The sequence below is a fragment of the Durio zibethinus genome, chromosome 2 (assembly GCF_047325235.1).
Source record: "Durio zibethinus cultivar Kanyao isolate XHJ-2024 chromosome 2, ASM4732523v1, whole genome shotgun sequence".
Classification (NCBI taxonomy): Eukaryota; Viridiplantae; Streptophyta; class Magnoliopsida; order Malvales; family Malvaceae; genus Durio; species Durio zibethinus.
Window position 1 is genome coordinate 20,570,379 of NC_143163.1, and position 12,132 is coordinate 20,582,510.

Consider the following 12,132-nt stretch of genomic DNA (forward strand, 5'->3'; position numbering starts at 1 on the left):
AATAGCAGGATCGACAGCACGCAGGGGGGATCGAGCCGATCCACGACTTGCACATTCTGCCTCTCCGACCGAGTGAGCGCCTGGATGCTTGTTTCATGATGGAGTTCATTCCATGTCTAAGCCCAGTCAGATCGAGGGTTGTGGTAACGGGACCGACAACACACAGAGGGGGATCGGGCCGATCCTCGACTTGTGCATTATGCCTCTCCGGCCTGCTCAACACCCGTATGCTCGTTTTGTGGGTTGACTTAAGCATACGGAGTTCATTCCCAGTCTAAGCATACGGAGTTCATTCCTAGTCTAAGATCGGACTGGCAGCAGCACGCAGAGGGGGATCGAGCTGATCCTCGGCATGCGCATCCTACCTCTCCGACCGGTTGAGCACCCGAAAACTCGTTTCGTGGGTTGACTTAGGCATACGGAGTTCATCCCTGATCTAAGCGCCAACCGAATCGAGGGACCAACAGCGAGATCGACAGTACGCAGAGGGGGACTGAGCCGGTCCTCGACTTTTGCATTCTGGCTCTTCGATCGGCTGAGTGCTTGCACGCTCATTTCATGGGTTGACTTAGGCATACGTAGTGCATTCTCGGTCTTGACCAACCAAGGGCCAGAGGCTATCAATGACGTTTGGGGCAACAACCGAGGGGGACCAGTAGCGGGATCCTTGGTCGGCTCGCACATCCGACCGGGGCTCGACATGTGCCGATGGCGGTCGAGGCAACCGCCCAGACCATGGCCCAGCATGTGTCGATGGTGTTTGATTCAACCACCCGCCCCAGAGGCCATCTTGTGCCGATGGTGGTTGAGGCAATCACCCGTACCAAGGGCTGGCATGTGCCGATGGTGATCGTGGCAACCGTACGCACTAGGGTCGAGCTTATGCTAATGGCGATCGATGCAAGTGCCCGTACCAAAGGGCAGCATCACGCAGAGAGGGATCAGGTCGATCCTTGGCTTGCGCATCCTACCTCTCTGATCGGCTGAGCACCTGTATGCTCATTTCATGGGTTGACTTAGGCATACGGAGTTCATTCCAATCTAAGATCAGACCGACAGCAGCAAGCAGAGGGGGACCGGGTCAATCCTCGACTTGCGCATCCTGCCTCTCTGACTGGCTTAGTAGCCACACACTCGTTTCATGGGTTGGCTTAGGCATACGAAGTTCATTCCCGGTCTAAGCCCTAATCGGATCGAAGGACCCGTAGCGAGATCGACAGCACGTAGAGGGGGATCGGGTTGATCCTTGGCTTACGCGTCCTGCGTCTCTGACGGGCTGAGCACCCGTACAGTCGTTTCGTGGGTTGACTTAGGCATACGGAGTTCATTTCTAGTCTAAGCCCCAACTAGACATAGGTACTCACAACGGGATCGATAGCACGCAGAGGGGGATCGAGCCGATCCTCGACTTGCGCATTCTGGCTCTCCACTGACTGAGCGCCCGCACGCTCGTTTCATGGGTTGACTTAGGCATACGTAATGCATTCCCGATCTCGACCAACCAAGGGCCAGAGGCTATCAATGACATTTGGGGCACCAACCGAGGGGGACCAGCAGCGGGATCCTTGGTCGGCTCACGTATCCCGCCCTCATCGATCGGTTTGGTGCTCGCACGCTTGTTTAGGGGGCCGACCGGGGCTCGACATGTGCCGATAGTGGTCGAGGCAACCACCCACACCACGGCCTAATATGTGCCGATGGTGTTCAATGCAACCGCCCACACTAGGGCCCAGCTTGTGCCAATGGTGGTCGAGGTAACCGCCCACACCAGGGCCCAGCTTGTGTCGATGGCGATCGAGGCAAGTGCCCGTACCAAAGGGCAACCTGTGCCGATGATGGTCGATGCATGTGCCATCACCATGCGCCATCATATGCCATTGATGGTCGAGGCCCTGGCCGAAGTTTGATTTTGAGCCACGGTGCACATGCTGGGCTCGAGCATGTGCTGGTGCCACATTTTTTTCGCCCAGGGCACCATCGTCGGAGCATCATCGATAACCTAACCGACGGCATTGGGGGTTCCCACGATTGGGGTGCCGGGGGTGTGCGCACATGATGTGCAATGGGTGCTGGTACTTAGCCCTTATATTGGCCCCCTATCCCTCATCAAACCTCGAGAACTCACACCCCCTTAAAGAGCATTTGAGATTTTATAGGTTTGCTCCCAGTAGCCATTAAAGTGTCTGAAATTGGGACATTTTTTTCAAACGGTCACAAAATCTTCTCCACTTCGAGTTTTTAGCTAAATCGTTTTATGCGACCCAAGAAAAATATAAGGATCACGTCTACCAAATTTGGGGTGAAAAACCCTTCTAAAAAAATTTTAAAAAATCTTGAACCGTAAAAAGTTTCGAAAATCGTAAAAAATAGAAAACGGGTCATCTTGCCACGAAACTTCACATGAAGGCTTAGGGGAACATTGTATGAATTTACAAGCCATAAAAATGGCATTGGCATGGCAGAAATATGGAGATGTGCCTGAACCCACCTACCACTCGATCGATCCACGGATTGCGCATCCCGCCTCTCCGACTTTCTAAGTGCCCGCACGCTCATTTCTTGGGTTGACTTAGTTATACGTAGTGTGCTTCCAGTCTAAGATCAGACCAGACCAAGGGTTGCGGTAGCAGGACCCGTAACGGGATCAACAGCATGTAGAAGGGATTAGGTCAATCCCCGGCTTGCGCATTTCGCCTCTCTGGCCGATTGATCACCCACACACTCATTTCGTGCGTTGACTTAGGCATACAGAGTTCATCCCCAGTCTAAGCATACGGAGTTCATTCCCAATCTAAGATCGGACAGGACCGAGGGTTACGATAGTAGGACCAGCAGCAGGATCGGCAGCACGTAAGGGGGGACCGAGCTGATCCTCGGTTTGCACATTCTGCCTCTCCGGCCAGCTGAGCCCCCACATGCTTGTTTCGTGGGTTGACTTAGGCATATGGAGTTCATTACATGTCTAAGCCCTAGCCGGACTGAAGGTTGTGGTAGCGGGACCGGTAGGACGCAGATAGGGATTAAGTTGATCCTCGGCTTGTGCATTATGCCTCTCCGACCGGCTCAGGACCCGCACGCTTGTTTCATGGGTTGACTTAGGGATACGGAGTTCATTCCCAGTCTAAGATCAGACCGGCAACAGCACGCAGAGGGGGACCGGGCGAATCTTCACCTTGCGCATCCTACCTCTCCGGTCGGCTGAGCGCTCGCACACTCATTTCCTAGGTTAACTTAGGCATATGAAGTTCATTCTCGGTCTAAGCCCCAATCAAAATGATTGACCTGTAGCAGGATCAATAGCACGCAGAGGAGGATCGGGCCAATCCTCAACTTACGTGTTCTGGCTCTCCATCCGGCTGAGCGCCCGTAAGCTCATTTCATGGGTTGACTTAGGCATACGTAGTGCATTCCTGATCTCGACCAACCAAGGGCTAGAGGCTATCGACGGCATTTGGGGTAACAACCGAGGGGGACCAGCAACGGGATCCTTGGTCGGCTCACGCATCCCACCCCTAACGATCGGTTCGATGCTTGCACGCTCATTTTAAGGGACAACCGAGGCTCAGTATGTGTCGATGGTGTACCACGGCCCAGCATGTACCGATGGTGTTCGATGCAACCACCCGCACTAGGGCCTAGCTTGTGTCGATGGCATCAAGGCAAGTACTTATACCAAAAGGCAGCCTGTGCCGATAATGGTCGATGCATGTGCCATCACCATGCACCATCATGTGCCATTGATGGTTGAAGCCTTGGCTGAAGTTTGATTTTGAGCCACGGTGCACATGCTGGGCTCGAGCATGCAACAACCGAGGGGGACCAGCAACAGGATCCTTGGTCGGCTTGCGCATCCCGCCCCCAGTGATCGGTTAGGTGCTCGTACACTAGTTTCGGGGGCCGACTGGGGCACGGCATGTGCCGATGGTAGTCAAGGCAACTGCCCACACCACGGCCCAACATGTGTCGATGGTGTTCGATGCAACCGCCTGCAGCAAGGGCCATCTTGTGTCGATGGTGGTCGAGGCAATCACCCGCACCAAGGGTCGGCATGTGCTGATGGTGATCGAGGCAACTGCCTGCACCAGGGCCTAGCTTGTGCCGATGGCGGTCGAGGCAAGTGCCCATACCAAAGGGTAGCTTGTGCCGATGACGGTCGATATATGTGCCATCACCATGCGCCATCATGTGCCATTGATGGTCGAGGCCTTGGTTGAAGTTCAAATTTGGGCCACGGTGCACATGCTAGGCTCGGGCATGTGCTGGTGCCACATTTTTTTTCACCCGGGGCACCATCGTCGGAGCATCATCGGAGAACCTAACCGGTGGCATTAGGGGTTCCGGTGATTGGGGGGCCGGGGGGTGTGCACACATGATGTGCGATTGGTGCTGGTACTTGGCCCCCTATCCCTCATCAAACCTTGAGAACTCACACCCGCTTAAAGGGCATTTGAGATTTTATAGGTTTGCTCCCAGTAGCCATTAAAGTGTCTAAAATGGGGACATTTTTTTCAAACGGTCACAAATCTTCTCCACTTCGAGTTTTTAACTGAATTTGTTTGTGCGTGCCAACAAAAATACAAGCATCATGTCTACCAAATTTGGGCCAAAACTCCTTTTAAAAAAATATTAAAAAATCCCGAATAGCAAAAAGTTTCAAAAATCAGAAAAAATAGAAAACGGGTCGTCTTGCCACAAAACTTCACATGAAGGCTTAAGGGACCATTGTATGAATTTACAAGCCCTAAAAATCGCATTGGCATGACAGAAATATGAAGATGTGCCTGAACCCACCTACCACTCTGACAGAAATAAAAATCGATCCATGGCTTGCGCATCCCGCCTCTCTGACCAGCTAAGTGCCTGCACGCTCATTTCGTGGGTTAACTTAGGCATACGTAGTGTGCTCCCAGCCAAGATCAAATCAGACCGAGGGTTGCAGCAGCAGGACCTGCAGCGGGATCGACAGAAAGCAGTGGTGATCGGGTTGATCCCCAGCTTGCGCATCCTGCCTCTATGGCCGGCTAAGCGCCCGTATGCTCATTTCATGGGTTGACTTAGGCATACGGAGTTCATCCCCAGTCTAAGCATACGGAGTTCATTCCCAGTCTAAGATTAGACCGAACCGAAGTTTGCGGTAGTAGGACCAGCAGCAGGATCGACAGCTCATAAGAGGGGACCGGGTCGATCCTCGACTTGCGCATTCTACCTCTCCGGTCAGTTGAGCGCCCGTACGCTCGTTCCATGGGTTGGCTTTGGCATACGGAGTTCATTCCACGTCTAAGCCCCAGTCGGACCGAGGGTTGTGGTAACGAGACTAGCAGCACACAGAGGGGGACCGGGCTGACCCCGACTTGCAAATTATACCTCTCCAGCTGGCTCCGTACCCACACGCTCATTTCATGGGTTGACTTAGGCATACGGAGTTCATTCCCAGTCTAAGCATATGGAGTTCATTCCCAGTCTAAGATCGGAATGACAGCGGGATCGACAGTAGCACGTAGAGGGGGACTGAGTCGATCATCGGCATGTGCATCTAGCCTCTCCGACCGGCTGAGCACCCGTACGCTCATTTCATGGGTTGACTTAGGCATACGAAGTTCATTCCCGATCTAAACCCCAACTGGATAGAGGGATCTGTAGCAGGATCGACAACACATAATGGGGTATCAGGCTGATCCTTGGCTTGTGCATTCTGGCTCTCTGGCTGGCTGAGTGCCCGCATGCTGGTTTAATGGGTTGACTTAGGCGTTCATAGTGCAATCTCGGTCTCGACCAACCAAGGGCCAGAGGCTATCGATGGCGTTTGGGGCAACAACCGAGGGGGACCAGCTGTAGGATCCTTGGTCGGCTCACGCATCCCACCCACAGCGGTTGGTTCGGTGCCCGTACGCTCATTTCGAGGGTCGATTGGGGCTCGGGATATGCCGATGGTGGTCGAGGTAACCGCCTACACCACGACCCAGCATGTGCCGATGGTGTTCGATGCAACCGCCTACACCAGGGGCCATCTTGTGCCGATGGTGGTTGAGGCAATCATGCACAGCAAGGGCCGGCATGTGTCGATGGTGATCGAGGCAACTGCCTGCACCAGGGCCCAAGTTGTGCTGATGGCAGTCGACGCAAGTGCCCGTACCAAAGGGCAGCCTGTGTCGATGATGGTCAATGCATGTGCCATCACTATGCACCATCAGGTGCCAGTGACGGTCAAGGCCTTGGCCGAAGTTTGATTTTGAGCCACGATGCACATGCTGGGCTCGGGCATGTGCTGCTCCCACATTTTTTTCGCCCAGGGCACCATCACCGGAGCATCGCCCGAGAACTTAATCGGCGGCATTGAGGGTCCCGACAATTGGGGGGCCGGCGGGTGTGCGCACATGATGTGCGATGGGTGCTGGTACTTGGCCCTTATATTGGCCCCCTATCCCTTATTAAACCTCCAGAACTCACACCCCCTTAAAGAGCATTTGAGATTTTATAGGTTTGCTCCCAGTAGCCATTAAAGTGTCTAAAATGGGGACATTTTTTTCAAACGGTCACAAAATCTTCTCCACTTCGAGTTTTTAGCTGAATGTTTTTGTGCATGCCAACAAAAATACAAGGATCACGTCTACCAAATTTGGGGCCAAAACTCTTTCTAAAAAAATTTTAAAAAATCCCGAACCATAAAAAGTTTCAAAAATCATGAAAAATAGAAAACGGGTCGTCTTGCCACGAAACTTCACTTGAAGGCTTAGGGGACCATTGTATGAATTTACAAGCCATAAAAATGGCATTGGCATGGCAGAAATATGAAGATGTGCCTGAACCCACCTACCACTCGATCGATCCACGGTTTGCACATCCCGCCTCTCCGATCGGCTAAGTGCCCGCACGCTTGTTTTGTGGGTTGACTTAGGCACACATAGTGCACTCCCAGTCTAAGATTGGGCCGGACCGAGGGTTGTGATAGCAAGACCCGTGACAAGATCGGTAACATGCAGAGGGGATCGGGTCGATCCCCAACTTGCGCATCCTGCCTCTCTGGTCGATTGAGTGCCCGTACGTTCATTTTGTGGGTTGACATAGGCATACGAAGTTCATCCCCAGTCTAAGCATATGGAGTTCATTCCCAATCTAAGATCGGATCGGACTGAGGGTTACGGTAGCAGGACTAGCAATAGGATCGACAGCACGCAGGGGGGACTAGGCCGATCCCTGGCTTACGCATTCTGCAGCTCAAGTCAACTGAGCGCCCGCACGCTCCTTTCGTGGGTTGGCTTAGGCATACAGAGTTCATTCCATGTCTAAGCCCTAGTCGGATTGAGAGTTGTGGCAGCGAGATCGGCAGCATGCAGAGGGGGACCGAGCTGATCCCCAGCTTGCACATTATGCCTCTCCGGATGGCTCAACACCCGCACGCTCATTTTGTGGGTTGACTTAGGCATACGGAGTTCATTCCCAGTCTAAGCATACGGAGTTCACTCCCAGTCTAAGATTGGACCAGCAGCAGGATCGACTGTAGCACGTAGAGGGGGATTGGGTCGATCTTCGGCTTGTGCATCCTACCTCTCTGACCGACTAAGCACCCGCATGCTCGTTTCGTGGCTTGACTTAGGCATACGGAGTTCATTCTCGGTCTAAGCCCCAACCGGATTGAGGGACCCGCAGCGCGATCGGTAGGACGCAGAGGGGGACTGAGTCGATCCTCGACTTATGCATTCTAGCTTTACGATCGACTGAGCGTCCGCACGCTCGTTTCATGTGTTGATTTAGGCATACGCAGTGCATTCCCAGTCTCGACCAACCAAGGGCTAGGGGCTATCGATGGCGTTTGGGGTAACAACCGAGGGGGACCAGTAGTAGGATCCTTGTTCGGCTCATACATCCCACCCCTAGCGGTCTGTTCAGTGCCCGCACACTCACTTTAGGGTCCGACCGAGGCTTGACATGTGCTGATGGTGGTCGAGGCAACCGCTCGCACCACGACCCAGCATGTGTCGATGGTGTTTGATGTAACCGCCTGCACCAGGGGCCATCTTGTGCCAATGGTGGTCGAGGCAATTGCCCGCACCAAGGGTCGACATGTGTCGATGGTGATTGAGGCGACCGCCTGCACCAGGGCCCAGCTTGTGCCGATGGTGGTTGAGGCAAGTGCTCATACCGAAAGGCAGCCTGTGCCGATGATGGTCAATACGTGTGCCATCACCATGTGCCATCATGTGCCATTGATGGGCGAGGCCTTAGCCGAAGTTTGATTTTCAGCCACGGTGCATATTCTGGGCTCGGGCATGTGCTGGTGCCACATTTTTTTGGCTGGGGCACCATCGTCGGAGCATCATCCGAGAACCTAACCGGTGGCATTGGGGGTTCCGACGATTGGGGGGGCCGGGTGGTGTGCGCACATGATGTGCGATGGGTGTTGGTACTTGGCCCTTATATTGGCCCCCTATCCCTCATCAAACCTCAAGAACTCACACCCCCTTCAAGAGCATTTGAGATTTTATAGGTTTGCTCCCAGTACCCATTAAAGTGTCTGAAATGGGGACATTTTTTTCAAATGGTCACAAAATCTTCTCCACTTCGAGTATTTAGCTGAATTGTTTTGTGCATGCCAACAAAAATACAAGGATCATGGCTACCAAATTTAGGGCCAAAACTCCTTCTAAAAAAATTTTAAAAAATTTCGAACCACAAAAAGTTTCAAAAATCGTGAAAAATAGAAAACGGGTCGTCTTGCCACGAAACTTCACATGAAGGCTTAGGGGACCATTGCATGAATTTACAAGCCATAAAAATGGCATTGGCATGGTAGAAATATGAAGATGTGTTTGAACCAACCTACCACTTGATCGATCCACCGCTTGCGCATCCCGCCTCTCCGGCCGGATAAGTGCCCGCACGCTTGTTCCGTGGGTTGACTTAGGCATACATAGTGCACTCCTAGTCTAAGATCGGATCGGACCAAGGGTTGTGGCAGCAGGACATTCAACGGGATTGACAGCACGCAGAGGGGACCAAGTCGATCCCTGGCTTACGCATCCTACCTCTCTGGCCGTCTGAGCGCCCGCACGCTCATTTCGTGGGTTGACTTAGGCATACAGAGTTCATCCCCAGTCTAAGTATACGAAGTTCATTCCTAGTCTAAGATCAGACCGGACAGAGGGTTGCGACAGCAAGACCAGTAGCAGGATCGACAGCACGCAGGGGGGACTGGGTCGATCCTCGGCTTACGCATTCTGCCTCTCCGATCGACTGAGCACCTGTAAGCTCGTTTCATGGGTTAGCTTAGGCATACGAAGTTCATTCCATGTCTAAGCCCCAGCCGGCCCTAGGGTCATGGTAGTGGGACTGATAGCACACAGAGAGGGATCGAGCCGATCCCCAACTTGCACATGATGCGTCTCCTGCTGGCTCAGCGTCCGCATGCTTGTTTTGTGGGTTGACTTAGGCATACGGAGGTCATTCCCAGTCTAAGCATATGGAGTTCATTCCCAGTCTAAGATCGAACTGACAGCGGGATCGACAGCAGCACGCAGAGGGGGACTAGGTCGACTCTCGGCTTACGTATCCTACCTCTCCGATCGACTGAGCGCCTGTACACTCGCTTCGTGGGTTGACTTAGGCATACGGAGTTCATTCCCGGCCTAACCCCTAACTGGACAGAGGGACCCACAACGAGATCGGTAGCACGCAGAGGGGGACCGGGCCGATCCTCGACTTGCACATTCTTGCTCTCCGATTGGCTAAGTGCCCGCATGCTCGTTTCATGGGTTGACTTAGGCATATGTAGTGCATTCTCAGTCTCGACCAACTAATGGCCAGAGGCTATCGACGACATTTGGGGCAACAACCATGGGGGACCAGTAGCGGGATCTTTGGTCAGCTCATGCATCCCACCCACAGTGGTCGGTTCAGTGCCCACAAGCTCGTTTCAGGGGCTGACTGGGGCCCGTCATAAATCGATGCTAGTCGAGGCAACCGTCCGCACCACGACCTAGCATGTATCGATGGTGTTCGATGCAACCGCCCGTACTAGGGGTCATCTTGTGTCAATGGTGGTCGACGCAATTGCCCGCACCAAGGGCCGGCATGTGTCGATGGTGATTAAGGCAATCGCCACACCAGGGCCCAGCTTGTACCGATGGCGGTCGAGGCAAGGCCCCGTACCAAAGGGCAGCCTGTGCCAATGATGGTCGATGCATGTGACTGCCCGCACTAGGGGTCTTCTTGCGTTGATAGTGGTCGACGCAATTGCCCGCACCAAGGGCTGGCATGTGCCGATGGTGATCGGGCAACCACCCGCACCAGGGCCCAGCTTGTACCGATGGCGGTCCAGGCAAGGCCCGTACCAAAAGGCAGCCTCTGCCGATGATGGTCGATGCATGTGCCATCACCATGCGCCATCATGTGCCATTGAGGGTTGAGGCCTTGGTCGAAGTTCGATTTTGAGCCACGGTGCACATGCTGGGCTCGGGCATGTGCTGATGCCACTTTTTTTTCGCCTGGGCACCATCGCTGGAGAACCTAACCGGTGGCATTGGGGGTTTCGACGATTGAGGGCTCGGGCAGTGTGCGCACATGATGTGTGATGGGTGCTGGTACTTGGCCCTTATATTGGCCCCCTATCCCTCATCAAACCTCGAGAACTCACACCTCCTAAAAGACCATTTGAGATTTTATAGGTTTGCTCCCAATAGCCATTAAAGTGTTTGAAATGGGGACATTTTTTTCAAACGATCACAAAATCTTCTCCACTTTGAGTTTTTAGCTGAATTTGTTTGTGCGTGCCAACAAAAATACAAGGATCATGTCTACCAAATTTGGAGCAAAACTCCTTCTAAAAAAATTGTAAAAAATCTCGAACCGTAAAAAGTTTCAAAAATCGTGAAAAATAGAAAATGGGTCGTCTTGCCACGAAACTTCACATGGAAGCTTAGGGGACCATTGTATGAATTTACAAGCCATAAAATGGCATTGGCACGACAGAAATATGAAGATGTGCTTGAACCCACCTACCACTCGATCAATCCACCGCTTGCGCATCCTGCCTCTCCGACCGGCTAAGTGCCCGAATGCTCATTCTGCAGGTTGACTTAGGCAAATGTAGTGCCCTCCCAGTCTAAGATCATACTAGATTGAGGGTTGTGGTAGCAGGACTTGCAACGGGATCGACAGCTCGTAGAGGGGATCGGGTCGATCCCCGACTTGCGCATCCTGACTCTCTGGCCGACTGAGTGCCTACACGCTTGTTTCATGGGTTGACTTAGGCATACGGAGTTCATCCCCAGTCTAAGCATACGGAGTTCATTCCCAATCTAAGATGGGACCGGACCAAGGGTTGTGACAGCAGGACCACCAGCAGGATCGACAGTACGCAAGGGGGATCAGGCTGATCCTCGGCTTACACATTTTGCCTCTTCGATCGGCTAAGCCCCCGCACATTCATTTTTGTGGGTTGGCTTAGGCATACAGAGTTCATCCCACGTCTAAGCCCCAGTCGGACCGAGGGTTGTGGCAGCGGGACTGATAGCACACAGAGGGGGACTGGGCCAATCCCCGGCTTGCGCATCATGCCTCTCCAGTCGGCTCAACACCCGTACGCTCGTTTCATGGGTTGACTTAGGCATACAGAGTTCATCCCCAGTCTAAGCATACGGAGTTCATTCCCAGTCTAAGATGGGATCGGACCAAGGGTTGCGGCAGCAGGACCACCAGCAGGATCGATAGCACGCAGGGGGATCAGGTCGATCCTCGACTTACGCATTCTGCCTCTTCGATCGGCTAAGCCCCCGCACATTCGTTTCGTGGGTTGGCTTAGGCATACAGAGTTCATCCCACGTCTAAGCCCCAGTCAGACCGAGGGTTGTGGCAGCAGGACTGATAGCACGTAGAGGGGGACTGGGCCAATCCCCAGCTTGCGCATCATGCCTCTCCAGTCGACTCAACACCCGCACGCTCGTTTCGTGGGTTGACTTAGACATACGGAGTTCATTTCCAGTCTAAGATCGGATCGACAGCAACACGTAGAGGGGGATCAGGCTGATCCTCGGCTTACGCATCCTGCCTCTCCAACTGGCTGAGCGCCCACATGCTCATTTCGTCGGTTGACTTAGGCATACAGAGTTCATTCCTAGTCTAAGCCCCAACCGGACC